Below are 17,341 nucleotides of genomic sequence, written 5' to 3' on the forward strand. Positions count from 1 at the left end.
AAAATGCTCAGTGATTGAGAATCCACCGTGACCCTTGGTAAATTGTTTCAACGGTTAATTACTCTGTTAACAGCGTACGCCTTATTTCCAGTTTGAATTTGTCTAGCTTCTACTGCCAGCTATTGGATGGTGTTATACCTTTCTCTGCTAGACTCAAGAGCCCATTATTCAATATGTTGCCCATGTAGGTACTGCAGTCAGGGCACCCTTTAACCTTCTCTTTGTCAAGCTAAATAGATTGAGCTCCCTGAGTCTATCACTATAAGGCATGTTTTCTAATCCTGAAATTATTCTCATGGCTCTTCTCTGAACCCTCTCCAATTTATCAACATCCTTATTGAACTGTGGGCACCAGAACTGGACACAGTATTCCAGCAATGGTTGCATCCATGCCAAATACAGAGATAAAATAACCTTTTGACTCCTACTCAAGATTCCTTTGTTCATGCATCCCAGGATCTCATTAGCTCCTTTTGTCACAGCATCAGGCTGGGAGCTCATGTTCAGCTGATTATCCACCATGACCCCCAAATCTTTTTCAGAGTCACTTCTTCCCAGAATATAGTCGCCCATCCTATAAGTATGACCTACATTCTTTGTTCCTAGATACATACTGTGACGGGTTGGATCACAGAAACCCCCTGAGAGCTGCCACCTGATGTGCCAAGACTACTTCTGCTCCTGCTTTCCTGCCCTGCCAGCTTAGGACTCCAGCACCCTGCCTGGTTTGAGCCGGAGCCACTAGCCTGCTGCAAACCCAGACCCAGGTCTGAATCATGTGCCCTAACAGCTGTAGGCTTAACTGAAAGCAGCTTACAGAAGTGTTCCCATCTTTAACACTCAGATACCAAACTCCCAATGGGGTCCAAACCCCAAATAAATCATAAATTGATTGCCCTCTATAACACTGATAGAGAGATATGCACAGCTGTTTGCCCCCCCCCCCCAGTATTAATACATACTCTGGGTTAATTAATAAGTAAAAAGTGATTTTATTAAATACAGAAAGCAGGATTTAAGTGGTTCCAAGTAGTAACAGACAGAACAAAGTGAATTACCAAGCAAAATAAAATAAAACCCGCAAGCCTATGTCTAATAAAACTGAATACAGACAAAACCTCACCAGTTCCAGTAAGCTTCCTTTTACAGGTTTCAGAGTAACAGCCGTGTTAGTCTGTATTCGCAAAAAGAAAAGGAGTACTTGTGGCACCTTAGAGACTAACCAATTTATTTGAACATAAGCTTTCCGATGAAGTGAGCTGTAGCTCACGAAAGCTTATGCTCAGATAAACTGGTTAGTCTCTAAGGTGCCACAAGTACTCCTTTTCTTTTTGCTTCCTTTTACAGACTACTCTCTTTTTAGTCCAGGTCCAGCAATCACTCACACCCTCTGTAGTTACCATCTTTTGTTCCAGTTTCTTTCAGGTACCGTTGGGGGTGGAGAAGCTATCTCCTTAGTCAGCTGAAGACATAATGGAGGGGTCTCTCACGGGCTTAAATGGACTTTCTCTTGTGGGTAGAGACCCCCTCCTCTTTCCTATGCAAAGTCCAACTTCAACATGGAGTTCTGGAGTCACATGGGCAAGTCACATGTCCCTGCAAGACTGAGTTCCTTACCAGTCAAGCCACATTCCTGGGAAAGCTCAGATGTGGATTGGTGTCTCCACTGTTAAGTGCTTCTTGATTGGGCACTTAACTTGCACATTCCTTTCTCAAGAAGCTGACCAAATGCTTCCTACTAAGGCTATATTCATAACTTCAACTACAAAAATGATACAGGCACACAGATAGGAGGAATAGATTCAGTAGATCATAACCTTTACAGAGATATGTTACATGCGTAAACCATATTCCAGTTATGTCCCAAATATACATTCACAAGCATAATTCCAGAGAGCTTTATGGGGTGCACCGTCATAATTTGCTTGTGGTCAGTTTACCAAGTGATCTAGATGGCTCTGAATCAGTGAGCTGCCCTCTTCATTATTTACCCCTCCCTCACTTCTGAGGCCCCAGAAGGGGCTGGACTCAGTCAAGCAGTCTGACTCCTGCAGCTGGAGTAGGCCGAAGGATAGTGGGGAAAAACTTAGGCAAAAGTTGCTGCAGTGCCACAGCCAGCCAGGAGGGGATGTGTTGGGGCTGCCACATTGCCACACAGGGAGCGTCATCCAGGATCTACTGAGACCCCCTCAGAGATAAGGAAAAGCAGAAAAATGGAGGAAGTAGTCTGCCTGATGGCAGCGCAGCGGGACCAGACCCAGGTTCTCCCCCTGCAGCTGCTGCAAGGACAACAAGAGCAATAGGAAACACAGCAGCTGCAGCAGGAATATTTCCTGTAATGTATGGAAAAATGGGCCCCAGGGAATGGAGCAGCTCCCTGGGAAGAAGACCCCAGGCAAAGTTAGGGCCAGATGACGACCTAAAGGCTTTCTTACATGTTTTTGAGTCGGTAGCAAGTGCAGCATCCTGGGCAGCTGGGATGGCCCTGTTTCTGTCAGGGGTCCTTTCTGATGAGTAGGCAAAATAATATCTGATGGTCAAAGAAGCTATTTTAGATCAGTTGGGGTCACAACTGAAGCCTATCAACACTGCTTTAGAATGGAACCATTCTGCTGAGGAGTATGGTCCGGGCGGGGGGGGGGGGGTATCTCAGTGACTCCGAGGCCTGGCATTGCATGGGCTATGGCCAGAGATGCTCAAATAAATTTGTTAGTCTCTAAGGTGCCACAAGTACTCCTTTTCTTTTTGCGAATACAGACTAACACAGGTGCTACTCTGAAAGCCGTAGTGAGAACTACGGATCAAATCATCCTAGAACAATTTTTGCAGGTTCTGCCAGCTGGGGCCCAAAGTTTCTACCCGCACTGCAGTGGAAAGATCAGAGGCCTATTTAGAGGCAGATGGTACTAAGCGATCTGACCAGCAGGCCAGACTGAGAAGATCACCACCAGAAAGGCAAGAAGATATAAAACCCTGGTCTCCAGAGGCTGGAGGAGATTACAAGGGGAGAAATTCCTGGGTGGCTCTAAGTTTTGAGGTCCAGAAGAGCTATTGGCACCCCAGTCTTTTCCCAAGCCCAGTGGAAGCACTTTGGGAGGTAGCTGGGAGCTGTGACTGATCAGGACATATGAGACAAGAGTGTCCCCTGATGGAGTGTGACTATGTGGGCTGTTGTTTATAACCAGGTTTGTGGCTTGGGATGCTCCTTAAACCCACCACACGTGGAACAATCAAACTGGGAAAACAGGTTAGCGGGCTTGGGTTGTGGGCAAACTTCCATCTGGTCAGATAAACCAGCAGCTGTTAGTCCACATATCCTTTGTGTATGGAGAGACTTGACAGTACCCAGTGGCTGTGGTGGAGTTAGAAGTACAAGGCTGAATAAAAATCAGAGTAGTGAGGAGCCTTCCCTGGTCCATGATTCTGGGCAGAGACTGGCAAGGATTCCCAGCCCTGATGCAGCAGAGGACAATACCTGAGCCAGTAGAGGAGAAATCTATTCAAGGTCCTGGAGCGTTGCTCAGCCGTTATGGGCACACAGAAGAGGACTGGATGGACTTGTTCGATTGCCTGGAGAATGCTGAGGAAACTAGAGAAGAAACTCTGAGATGTCTTCACTGCTTGGAGGAACATCTACAAGAAGCTAATCAGGAGCTGGCAGAAGAAAATGCCTCCCAGCAGAAAATTATAAGGCATGCAGCAAAGCTAGAGCAGGATTTGGTTTGGACAACGGTGGAATTGGAGCATGACAAGCAATGGTGCCAAGGGTTAAACAGCAGCTAGCTATGTTTCAGGTGGCAGGAAATTCCACAAAAACCAGGGCTGGAACAATTTACTGTGGGGATACAAACCAGCCCCCCCTGCCAGAAGCAGAAGGGATTTTGATGGCAGGAGAGCACCAGCAGATGGGGGAGGTACAGAAGGCACTCAAGCCAGGGATAGGATGAGAAGTTGTCTGAACAATCCAAAGGCCCAGCCAGCAGGCATATTTAAGGGGATGGTGATTGAGAAAGCAGTGATAGAAACAACCAAGGTACAGGAAAAGCTGACAAAGATAGATTTCAGAGTAGCAGCCGTGTTAGTCTGTATCCGCAAAAAGAAAAGAAGGACTTGTGGCACCTTAGAGACTAACCAATTTATTTGAGCATAAACTTTTGTGAGCTACAGCTCACTTCATCGGATGCATTCAGTGGACAGCTCACTTCATCAGATGCATTCAGTGGAAATTTTTTTTTCCACTGAATGCATCCGATGAAGTGAGCTGTAGCTCACGAAAGCTTATGCTCAAATGAATTTGTTAGTCTCTAAAAAGAAAAGGAGTACTTGTGGCACCTTAGAGACTAACCAATAGTCTGTAGCTCACGAAAGCTTATGCTCAAATAAATTGGTTAGTCTCTAAGGTCCTACAAGTACTCCTTTTCTTTTTGCGAATACAGACTAACATGGCTGCTACTCTGAAATTAGAAAAGGAGTACTTGTGGCACCTTAGAGACTAACCAATTTATTTGAGCATGAGCTTTCGTGAGCTACAGCTCACTTCATCGGATGCATACCGTGGAAACTGCAGCAGACTTTATATACACACAGAGAATATGAAACAATACCTCCTCCCACCCCAGGACAGTGGGGTGGGAGGAGGTATTGTTTCATATTCTCTGTGTGTATATAAAGTCTGCTGCAGTTTCCACGGTATGCATCCGATGAAGTGAGCTGTAGCTCACGAAAGCTCATGCTCAAATAAATTGGTTAGTCTCTAAGGTGCCACAAGTACTCCTTTTCTTTTTGCGAATACAGACTAACACGGCTGTTACTCTGAACTCTGAAATTAGTCTCTAAGGTGCCACAAGTCCTCCTTTTCTTTTGACAAAGGTAGAGCAGACCCTGTTGGAGGCTCACCAAGAAAGGCATAGCTGGAAAAGGAAAAAAGAGGGTTGGAATTCCAAGAGGAGCTCTTGGACGATGAGATGGGCCCCAGTGGACTGGGAGAAAGAGATGATCTATTGACATTATGGTATGAAAAGGATGAGAAGTGGGCCAAGGTGGGCAACTCCCACCGTACTCCCCTTAGAGTTGCAAGACCCTGGCTTGGTGGCTATTGCATCTGTCCTTATACTGGGCGTGTCTCATGGTAATTAGCCTCTTCTCTGTTACTCATAATCCATTCAAATAAGATCTGTGGAACTAACATGCTGTTTGTTGCCAGTACATTGGTCACTCTGCTTGGGTGTTCTAGCCTTTCCCGCACCCTCTGTTTGCCTTTGTCTTGTTTGTTTCGATTGTAAGCTCCTTTGGGCACCACTTTGTCACCACTTTGTTGGTAGCATGCCTAGGACACAGGCCCTTGAGTGTACCCAGTGACTGTAGTGGAGTACCAATGTACTGTCCTTGGTGGGCCCTCAGGCACTTCCATAATAAACATGATTAATTAAGGTCAGGTTTCAGAGTAGCAGCAGTGTTAGTCTGTATTCACAAAAAGAAAAGGAGTACTTGTGGCACCTTAGAGACGAACCAATTTATTTGAGCATAAGCTTTCGTGAGCTACAGCTCACTCCATCCGATGAAGTGAGCTGTAGCTCAGGAAAGCTTATGCTCAAATAAATTGGTTCCTCTCTAAGGTGCCACAAGTCCTCCTTTACTTTTTATGATTAATTAACACATCTTAAATAGCCCAAACTCTTAAGCCCTTACCGGCTCTCTCGGGCTGTATCCTGCTCCCTCAGCACTTTTCAGAACGGGGGGTGGGGGGGAAGAGAATGGCCCTAGCCCATTTCTTACTGGTCAGGCTGGGAGATCTCCCACCCCCGCCTTGATCCAAGTAGATCCTGTTTAGCCTAGGAGAGCCCCTGTGAGCAGAAGATCGCCCAAGGGAACGCGTAGCCTGCGGCGAGTTTCCGCCCCATCCTCCTGTCAGGCAGCGGGCAAAGTTCACAGCGTGACCCACGGGGACAGGTTGCTCCAGTAAGTGCAGCCGACGCTCCAGAGCTTTGCTCTTCCCGGCCCTGGTTGGCGGGCAGCTGGGCTCTAACGAGCCCCGGGAGCTTCTCCCCGCCGAGCAGGCGATTGCAGCCTCCCAAGAGCCAGCAGCTTGGCGGGCAGCTCCTTGGTTGCAGGGAACCGCTTTCCCCTCTGCCCGTGGGGAGGGCGCGTTAAAGCGAAGAGGGCAGCGGCTCCGCTCCACAGCCCGGCAGGCTCGCAGCTGCCCCAATGCGCGTTTCAACCGGCAAGAAGCAATTCGCTCCCCCATCCCAACGCCCCTCGGCAGGGGCCAGGGAAGGCGTGGGAATCCTTCCCCCTCCTGCAGCCCCCCCCCCGGGGAACGAGATCACGGGCCCCTTCCCCCTCCTGCAGCCCCCCCCCCCCGGGGAACGAGATCACGGGCCCCTTCCCCTCCTGCAGCCCCCCCCCGGGGAACGAGATCACGGGCCCCTTCCCCCCCTGCAGCCCCCCCCCCGGGAACGAGATCACGGGCCCCTTCCCCCTCCTGCAGCCCCCCCCCGGGGAACGAGATCACGGGCCCCTTCCCCCCCTGCAGCCCCCCCCCCGGGGAACGAGATCACGGGCCCCTTCCCCCCCTGCAGCCCCCCCCCCGGGGAACGAGATCACGGGCCCCTTCCCCCTCCTGCAGCCCCCCCCCCCCGGGGAACGAGATCACGGGCCCCTTCCCCCTCCTGCAGCCCCCCCCCGGGGAACGAGATCACGGGCCCCTTCCCCCTCCTGCAGCCCCCCCCCCCCGGGGAACGAGATCACGGGCCCCTTCCCCCTCTTGCAGCCCCCCCCCGGGGAACGAGATCACGGGCCCCTTCCCCCTCTTGCAGCCCCCCCCCCGGGGAACGAGATCACGGGCCCCTTCCCCCTCTTGCAGCCCCCCCCCCCGGGAACGAGATCACGGGCCCCTTCCCCCTCCTGCAGCCCCCCCCTCCGGGGAACAGATGACGGGCCCCAGCCTCCCGGGGAGCAGATCCCCCTCCTGTCGCCCCCTGGGCCCCAGACCATTAACCGCAGCCCCGGCCCCCAGCGCCAGCCCTTCTCCAGGGCGCGCGGCCCGCAAGCCAAGCCCCGGCCCCCAGGGCGAGCCCGGCCGGCTGGCTGCTGCGCTGAGGAAGAGGGGCGAGAGGAAGAAGCGGGGTGATGAGTTGTTGCCTGTCGGGCTTTCCCCGGAGGAGAGGCGTGTGCAAGCGGATCCGGAGCAGAGGCAGGGGGTGGGGACGGAGGAGGAGAGGGAGGGGGGGATGCCAGCGTCTCCCCCCCTCCCGCCTGCCTGCCTGCCTGCCTGCCTCTCCCTGGGCTGTTTTTTCAGTTTCCTGTCTCGCCGGGTGCGCACGGCGGATATGTGCAGCGCCTACAGGTGTGTCTCTCCCTCGCCGCTCCTCTGGCTCCGCGGGGCCGGCGCAGGCAGCAGCCGGGCGTAGGTGGAGGCGGAGGCTCGGGCTCATCATGTGATGATTAATTGGGTTCTGGGTGGTTCCTCTCTCTCTCTCTCGCTCGCTCTCCCGGCGCTCAGACGCGGGCTGCGGCGGGCGGCTCCTCGGGAAATGGGCAGCGAGTTGGCTGCTATCGCTGCGCGGTGGGTCGGGGGGCTGCTCGGCTGAGCCGCTGTGAGATGGGAGGAGCCGGAGCCGGAGCCGCGGCAGCCTGAGCTGGGATCGGAGGCCGAGCGGCAGGGCGCAAAGGCGCTGCCCAGCCCTGCTCTCCAACTTGGGTAAGTTTGATTCTTCCCCTCCCCCGGGGATTGTTCCCCACGGTCGCTCCACGGGGCCGGTTCGTGCTTGGTTTGTGTGAGGGGGAACGATACACAAATCTGAGGCTAATAAATCACTTTCCCCTCTGGAAAGCTCTGCCTCCTGATTGCCTGTATGGCAACTTCTGCTGTTCGCCAGTCAGCATGTGGGTAACCTCCGAGGGAAAGGGAGAAACCAAGGCACGAAACAAAACGCGCCCAGCGCTCTCGGATCAGACCCAGTTTGAATCTCCCCGGTAACTGGGATCGGAAGAGTCAGAAACTTTAAAAGAAGCCCTGTAGCTTGTTCTTCCCTCGCTCCGAACAGCATATGGCTTTCATTAAGGCGAAACCCAGGGCTTCCTAGGCTATGTCGCGTTGAACCTTGATTGCGCTGCTTTGCCTTGCAATCTAAAAAAAATCTGCAAACTTTCCTTTTCTAAATGCCGATGTAGCGAGCTGCGTGGATAGTGATTCTATCAAACCGAGCGAGTGAGAGAGTTAAACACAATTTTTAGGTAAGAGCATTAAGAAAAAGAAAAAACCAACAAGGATAAAAGCTTCGTGATCTTAAGCAGAAAGTTGAGAAGCATCCTCTTGTGCAGAGAGATTTTTAGCTCCAATCTTCTGGTATATAGCACTGGATTTATAGTTCATTATTATCCTCAAGAGTTTTGTAATTTCCATTTCACGACAGGAATAATTGTAGCCCATTCTCTCTTGCGTGGCTAGCAGTTGGTTAAGAGCCATTTTGACACTTGAGTTCTTCAGACCACTAGCTTCAATTCAGAAGCTAATTTGGATTTTAATGCAAACACTTTGTTTTATTGTGTTAGATTGCTTTAAACTTTCTCTCCAAACTGTTCTTTTTAAAAAAATGGCGTGTTACTTGCATGCATGCACCCTAGGCAAATGAAACAACGAGTCTCTGTAGGGTGACTTCTATACTGTTTGCTTTGGAACTGTACAAAATCTTTGCTGTGCTTGGTCATGCTGTAATTCAAAGTACCCTGTCTCTTCACTCCCTACTTATGAGCTTCCTGTAGTGTCAGTTTTTATGGCAGGCTATGAGGAAAACAATCACAGAATCGTTAAAGTAACTTGTGGGTTAACCAAAGACTGGGGACAAATATCCAAAAGGTGAACTGTCACACTACCTGTTGGCAAAAATTCCTAGTCCGTTCCTTGTGTGCTAGAGTACTGTGGTGCCATCCATAACTTTTTTTAAAGTAACTTCTTCTGAAACACTAAAAACCTCTGTAACTGTGTTAATGTTTCCTTCAGTGTTTCTTCTGACAAAGATTTTCTTAATTTATTCTAAACTGCATATGGCATTTAACAGGTAACCCATCCAGGATAAATGTTATCAATTTCCTTATTTGTGCCCAATTTAAAGTTGGGTTAGAAGTATGAAAGGGTTAAGATCTAGGATTTACTTGGGATTTCTCTGCCATTGCTGTAAAGGGCCACGAAGGTTGTCAGGCCCAAAACGGAATTTAAGAATTTCTTCCTTTTTCTCTTTCTGGGATGAGAATTGTGTACCATGCTGTAGATAAATCAGGTGGGTGACCCATTAATAATGAATTTAGGGTGCTGTTTGTGTAATTACCTATGTATATGGGGCCATCCTTCTACTCTGCATTCCTCTTCAACTGTGAGAGAGCCAAATTTCAGTACTGTGCCTGCTCCCTGGAATGGAACAGAGAGCATGCCTGCAACCACAAGCCAAAACAAAGTTAGCAGAGGAAGTCTAATCCTAGGCCTACCACCCTTGACCTCAGCCTTTATGAATATTTGTATCTCTGAAGGGCTTTATGCGATTTTTAACTTGAGTGGTTTGAACTAGAAATCAGCATGGTGTTCTTTACTTAAGAAAAGAGCATTTAAAGTAATACAAAAATTAAGTCAAAGCACTGTGAAAGTTGCTAGAAAGGTATTTCTGGACACTGAAGCCCTCTCTACAGCCAATTTTTGTGATCTAGAGATGCCCACAAGAACCTGCACTAGGATCACCAATTAATTCTGCATAGCTGGACTTCTATTGTAGCATAGTAAAAAGCTCCCATCCAAAGCTTTGAACATTCTGACAGTCTATTAGAAATGTGCTAATTAACAGACCTGTCAGTTACCCCAAGATTGCTACTAACTGGGGGAAGACTTTCCCATAATCTGGGAAATATTGCTCCAAATAGAATTTTTCCCAGTAAATGTTAATGCACATGGAAATGAATTATTTTCCCACTGGGAAACTACTATACTACAGGGTTTTTCTGCACAGTGAGTTTCGTTGTAACAGTTTGTTTGACTGCTTTGCTGACTCTGTTTCTTATGTTTCAAAAGAAACTACTGGAAAACTTAACTGAACAGTCCTTGATTTTGGCCGTTTAATGTTAGAAAGCATACTGGAGAGCGACAAGCAATATATGTTTACTTTTTAGAAAATGAACATAGAAAATGTAACAAAACAAGAGTTAACTTGTTAAAATCTCTGAAATCTGAAAAGATGGTGATTTAAGAGCATGATCTAGCCCGGAGTGGGCAAACTTTTTGGCCCGAGGGCCACATCTGGGTGGGGGAATTGCATGCAGAGCCATGAATGTAGGGCTGGGGCAGGGGGTTGGGGTGCGGGAGGGGGCTCAGGGCAGGGGGTTGGGGTGCGGGAGGGGTGTGGCAGGGGGCTCAGGGCAGGGGGTTGGGGTGCGGCAGGGGGCTCAGGGCGAGGGATTGGGGTGCAGGAGTGGTGTGGGTTGCGGCAAGGGGCTCAGGGCCGGGGATTGGGGTGCAGGATTGGTGTGGGGTGTGGCAGGGGGCTCAGGGCAGGAGGTTGGGGTGTGGCAGGGGGCTCAGGGCAGAGGGTTCGGGGTGCAGGAGGAGGATCAGGGGGTTGGGGTGCAGGAGGGGTACAGGGTGAAGCAGGGGGCTCAGGACAGGGGGTTGGGTGCAGGGTGCAGGAGGGGTTTGGGGTGCGGGCTCTGGCCCGGCGCCACTTACCTGGAGCGGCTCTGGGGTGGCAGTCACGCTGCTAAGGCAGGCCCCTGCCTGCCAGGGCCTCACGCCACTCCCGGAAGTGGCTGGCACCGTGCCTGTGGCCCCTGAGGGAGCGGGGAGGGGGGCCAGAGGGCTCCGCATGATGCCCTCACCTGTGGGTTCCACACCTGAAGCTCAAGACGTTCCAGCCACTTCTGGGAGTGGTGTGGGGCCAGCGGCGCCACGGGGGGTGGCAATCCCGCAGGCTGGAGCCAAAGCCCTGAGGAGCCGGATCTGGCCTGCGAGCCATAGTTTCCCACCCCTGATCTACCCCCCCAGTGAATCTTTCCCTTGACATCAGTGGGAGCTGGATCAAGGCCTAAAATCTATTTAAAAACTTGGATTAACTTTCAGGAACTTTATCGAAAAAGACACAAAATAAAATCACCAGAATTTCTTAAAGTTGAGTTACTGTCATGTTTCAAGAATTAAAGTCCCAATGACTTGCGGCCAGCATGTTGAAACTTGTTTGGATCTTGGCCTTGGGGGCTGAGGAAAGGAAAGGATTCATGCTCTTACTTTCTTTAAAATCGGTGTTGGTGACAAAGGAGAAATCGCTCTTACTGATTCTGTTAGCTCTCTAGCAAACAAATAAGCTCTTATGTATTGGAAATTTGAACAAATCTAAATGCCTATAAGTTTGAAATAATATTTGGTGTTTTAAAAAAATATTGAATTGTCAAGTAAAAAATTTTTACTGTACCCAGCTTAATTTAAGTTTTGCAACATTTGAAGCATTGCCAACAAACATTTAATGGCAACATTAAATGAATGATAGTAAACTAATTGCTGAACTTCTATCACTGTCACTTTCCTCTTCCCATTTCCCTTCTTTAAGCAGAAAATCCTGAAGGCATGTAATGCAGTAGTTTGGCATTGCCTCTTGTGTAAGTGCTCATCAATTTTACAGAACTAGAATGTGTATATTGCAATGTACAGTTAGTTAAACATACCTAAATAAACAATAAGTCTAAATTCCTTAGATTCTGAAGCTGCAAACAAACATGCTTAATTATTTACTTAGTGAATAGTTCTGTCCAATTCCGTGGGACTACCCAATGAATAAAAGTTGAGCACATGCATAAGAGTCTGCAGGATCAGGACCTTAGATGATTTAATCCTCTTCTCTTCCCCTCACTCCCCAATATAATTGTTTCTTCTGTCTTTTATTTGAACAAAAAAAAAATAAAAATCAAGTATTCAGTTCCCTTTTGTTTAAAAATTTTACATGCAGGCTCTGTTATGTTGTCAGGTTTAGCTTGCAAATACTGCAGGGGAATGTTAGTGTGTTTAAAAATAACTGGAATTTGTAAAAGTGAAAATGCTTCTGTTGTAGTTAGGTTTTGGAGATGCTTACTTGTATAAAAACCTAAATGAGGCCAACTTGGACCTGACACTGGCCCTCTAATGCTTTGCTAAAATAAACAAACCAGTTTAGGTTAGCTGAATAGATCAGTTTAAAGAGCAGTATTTGGATACCAAGGACCCTGACCTTGTATTCCTTACTTGACCAAAACTCTCATTGACAAAGTGGAAACAGTGAGTTCCGTAACATGGCTATTCTTCAACAACCAGCTGCTGTCGATCACTCTTAACCTGACAAATAATAGAGTGTCATACCAAAATCTAGATTGCTTTCCCCATTCATGGCTCTCTAGTTAAGGTACGATCACTGGAAACAAACAAAGTTTTGAACTTCTTTATGCACAATGAATTCTATTTTTATCTACCTTCACCCAAATAAACTGGTGGAGAGAAGATTGGAAGGAAATTATTATTAGTAATTATTTGAGTTGAGATTTAGATTTGCACTGATGGAACTAGGAGTAGAATTTGGCCCCTCAGATAGCTGGCAGTGGAATTCAAGTAAATAAGAGTGTGGAATATGAAAAATGCTAATTATATCAATATACTTCTTGTTTTGGAATTTCAGCTTCTGAAAAGCCAACCATTGGTGCCAGACCGATTTAGTAATTAGCTACATTGGCTCTTGATGTTTGGAATTCCAAGGTTTCGGGTAGCACAGATGTCTAACATAGTCTCCATCCAACACATTCCAGGTCTGTTCCTGTGTTGGTTCACTGGTGTGTTTAGCCTCCAAGTTTCTGTCTTCATGCTGGACATGCATCTCTCTCAGCTGGAACAATTGACAGTTATAGAAATGAATGAAACTGCTAACTCTGTTTACATGTGTACAATTCAAAAGATCTATTTTATATAATTAAAATCCTGTTTCCAGTGTTCCAGTCCTTCTCTTAGTAGTTGGCATCCCTGTATGGTTACACATGAAGAATAAAATTCACTTTGATACTGACAGTTTCCTCTAAGCTAGTTTTGAATAATGTGACCTTCATAGCTTCCTTTCCTCAGCAGATGTCTGTATGCATTCTCACTCTGAACACTTTGAGGTCAAAATGTACACACTTAAAGTTGTTTAAATTTGTCATCAGTTTTATATACAGTAAGAAAATCAGAATTATATGGAAAAACTTTGGCCTGAAACACTGTTGCTTAATACACCTATGCCCTCCCTGATCCTTCACCTAGACCTTTATGAGTTTACACCTGTTTAAACTGATTTCAAAAACAGTTCCAGTTAGGCTAGTGTGATTTTGTGTGTAGGTGTTCTAGAGGAAAGTCTTGATAATCCTGAAGGTCCTTCTTTCTGTGTCTGAAGAGGCAAATCATTGGGTCTCTTTTGCAGAAGTAATGTACAAATCATGACCTTTGTCTTTTGTAACTTAACTTTGTATCAGCAATCATTGTGTGTGAGCTTAAACTACAGGAAAAATAATTTATAAAACACAATCCCAAAGGATTTTATTAACTTAAATTTATGTACTCTGTCCGTAGCAGGGTGGATTTGATTTAAATCATCAGTCAGGAAGACTCAATTGAATCATGGATTTCTGCATAAAAGTGCATTCTTGTTGTTTGTTATAACCTTAATACATATTCTTCACAACTCAGAGATAGATGTAGGTTTCATTTTTAGAAGGTACACACTATACATTTTTAAAGTGATTTATTTTGAAAACTTTTCAGATTAGTTTTACAGCTATATCAGAAAATGAATGATTGTTTGGTTATTTCGTTTACCAAAGGTAACTGAAGCAGATATTTATGAAGTCATTGGGAGGTGAATTATCTCCAATTCAACAGGTTAATCATTAATATTTAGAGGATTTTCTTGCCATGCTGTGTTCGGAGGAGAACATCACTAGACAGACATTTTAAATTGTTTTATTTAACTAAAACGTTATGTATTCAACTGCAAACATATGATCTTTTAACAAAACAAGCGCATGAATTTTTGAATTTAAATATTCAAGTGTTTTAAAATTAGGTTTGTTTTTGTTAAAATTGTTTTTAAATAAAATAGTTACATGAAATATTAAAAAATCAACTATGTCAGCCAGGTCAACATGAGAAACTTGAAATATTGGCTTCTGCAGCTAACTCAGTCGTCTTCACCTCTGTTTTCCTGTTTGTTCATAACCTGGAAAAGAAAAACAAGATTTCCTGCTTTTTCAGGTCCCAAATGATTTCTCAATTTGGAATGAATTAGTCCACAGGAAGAAAATATCCTTTCTACACTGGCAGAAGAAGCTACTGCTGTTAAAAGTGAGATTATCACTTCAACAGTCACTGAATCCAAGCGCTTAAGTGACTTCCCCTCAGTTCACTGGTGTGACTTTCTTTAAAACATCATCAGCAGACATATATTTTTTGAATGGTTCACTCTTCGCTCTGAAGTTTATCATAGTTGGCATTATGGAGGGATGACTGCTGGATGTCCATGTCGTAGCCAACTCATTGTCTTCAGCAGTTAAGGTTTGACCCTGATACCGAGGATTGAGAATGTTTGCAAGAAAATGAGCTGGAGATAGTGCTTGTTCCATCTGGTTTTTTTTAATGCTTGTAATTTAACTCCGTCATTGCATATTTCTCCTTTTTAAGATCTCACTCAGTTCCTTCCAAATTTTAGCAGCATCAGCAATAAAACAGCTATTTCCCTGCATTTTGTTCAAGGCTACAGAAATAGGCTTCAGGGTACTCAGCATGTGTTCAGCATTTCTCTTAAGCCCAATGTTGAGAACTTTGGCAGTGACAGTGCCATCTAGTTTTTCACAATTTTGTTCACAAACTGTCATCAGATTAGGCCAGTTCAGTGCTCAAAACAGTCCACTACTGAGTTCCATCGCATGTCTTGTGGGAGCATTAGCTTGGTTCGCCCTACTTTTTTCAGAGCAGCTGCTGCAAAGTGGTTGTTATGGGAGTATTTTGCAATTTCAACAACATTAGCCTTTATGTCCAGAACACTGAAGTCTTTGGCTAGGAGGTGCATCAAATGAGCACTGCAACCGTATGTTGTTAGCTTGGGACTCTTCTCTAAATAATTTCTTCTCATCTTGGATACGTTTCCAGCACTGTCTGTGACCAAACTGCGTACTAGACATTTGAGGTTTTTTTCACAGTTTGTTACAGCTTTTACAGCTGCTTCTTGTAAGTATTCTGCTGTGTGTGCATTCCCTGATGTATCAGTTGTTTCTGTAAGGAGGACATTCCCTTCTTCTGTTGCACACAAGCACATAAAACAGGATCATTGTGAACATTGCTCCACCCATCAAGACTCAGGTTAACAATTTTACCCTCTAGACCTTTTGCACACTGCTCAATTTCTCTTTCATACACTTTATCCAGCAATTTACCTGCGACATCTGCTCTTTTGGGTGGACTGTATCCTGGTCTTAATGGCTGAACTATGCTAATGAAGTGTAGGTTCTCAGTCATACGGAAAGGAGAGTTTGTTGCATAAACAAACTGGGACAATTTTTTCATCAATTGCCTCTTTTTGTAATCTGCTGGTTCTTATCACAAGCTTATCTATGGCTGTTTCTTGTTGATGGAGTTTTTTTTCTTTTTGCTACAGGAGATATACTGTGGCTATGCGACATACATGATTTCACTGAAATACAATCATTGGCAGATAATTCTGAAATTATAGAAAATGATGGTGATCTTGAAGGTGGATAGTCTTCAGAATCCTGTATGTTGAGGATGGATTCTCCTAAACAAAATAAGTCCATGCAATTATTTAATTATTATTACCGTACTGCTTATTTAGTATTACTCATTGCATTCACTGACACTCAGAACTACTTTAAAGGTGAAATTGTAATAGCAGAAATAGGCAGATCTTCCTATTTATTTTTTATCACAGCTGCATCGAAAATGATAGTACCATAGAGTAACAACTATATATTTTTTTCTCAAACATGAGAATTCAATAATAGTCCAGAAGAAAGACCGGCAGTCCTCAAGAAAGAAGTATGAAATAAAAAAAGTTTACCAACTGGAAGATCCTGCGTGTTCTTACATGTTCCCTTCATCATCATCAACACAGCTTCCTCCTGAGAAGGAACACTACTCGTGATGTTTCATTTGGGCAACCAGGCCTTGCATTTCTTTGTTGCACTGTTTGCATTTTGCACGCATGCCTGTCCTACCCACAAGTAGAGGAACTTTATTAAAATATTCCCAAACTGGGTCTCTTTTATTGCCTGCTGCGATTATAAGTTTTCCTTTCTAGTGAGAGAATGGTATGGTAGATCTCAAATCAATGAAGGCTACACTCAGAAAGACCTCAAAACTTCTGGAATATGCTGCTCAAACAGTTTCACTTCTGTTTCTACTGCCTGTCCCTCCCTTCTCACAGTTTGCTCCAGGCTTACTCTCCTTGTCCAGATCTATTCTGCCCCCAACAATCTTGATAAGGGATTGACTCCGTGTACACATTTGCAGAGGGACAATAGGGTTGAGGTCTGTTATTTCTCACGTCTATATATTATTTATTCTTTAAAAACATGTTTGCTGTTAACAAGCATGTTATCTCTGGAGACACAAATCCACAGTTTGAGAACTGCAAAACTAAGCATCTCTGATGGTATCTTCTAGACTGAGCACTGAGTCCCATTCAGTAGATAGAAAGATTAACCTAAATAATCTATACAGAAGCCCCTTGAACCCCATAAAATTGGGTCCCTAATCCAAGAACTATTGGAACTCATTTACAAAACTCTTCTTAAACATTACATGAATATATTGTCTCATACTATAGAATTAGACTTTATAATCCTGTGACAAAGTTCCTCCTCTACCTTGGTGGGTCTTGCTCTTATTGGCGGATTTGCTTGCCTTGAAGCTTCACGGTAGCCCTCAGTTTGGCCGTTTTCATGACCCCACAGTCCAGGTCAACTTCTCCTGTGTCTGACCAGGAGTTGGGAGGTTTGGGGGGAACCCGGGCCCGCCCCCTACTCTGGGTTCCAGCCCAGGGCCCTGTGGAATGCAGCTGTTTAGAGTGCCTCCTGGAACAGCTGTGCGACAGCTACAACTCCCTGGGCTACTTCCCCATGGCCTCCTCTCCACACCTTCTTTCTCCACACCATAGGACCTTCCTCCTGGTGATAATGCTTGTACTCCTCAGTCCTCCAACAGTCGTTCTCACTCTCAGCTCCTCGTGCCTTTTGGTCCCAGCTCCGTACACTCGCACCACAAACTGAAGTGAGCTCCTTTTTAAACCCAGGTGCCCTGATT

The 17,341-nt window shown here is 45.9% G+C and overlaps 1 protein-coding gene across 1 annotated transcript in view; it reads left to right on the plus strand.

The window, feature by feature from the left end:
* The first annotated feature begins 7,296 nt into the window (after nucleotides 1–7,296).
* Nucleotides 7,297–17,341, plus strand: part of PLXNB2 (plexin B2) — a 324,582-nt gene continuing 314,537 nt past the window's right edge. The window contains exon 1 of the mRNA XM_084611348.1: nucleotides 7,297–7,699. The gene's annotated coding sequence lies outside the window, so the exon portion shown is untranslated. The remainder of the gene's footprint in view (nucleotides 7,700–17,341) is intronic.

Source organism: Lepidochelys olivacea (assembly GCF_965140295.1).
Source record: "Lepidochelys olivacea isolate rLepOli2 genome assembly, chromosome: 1".
Lineage (NCBI taxonomy): Eukaryota > Metazoa > Chordata > Testudines > Cheloniidae > Lepidochelys > Lepidochelys olivacea.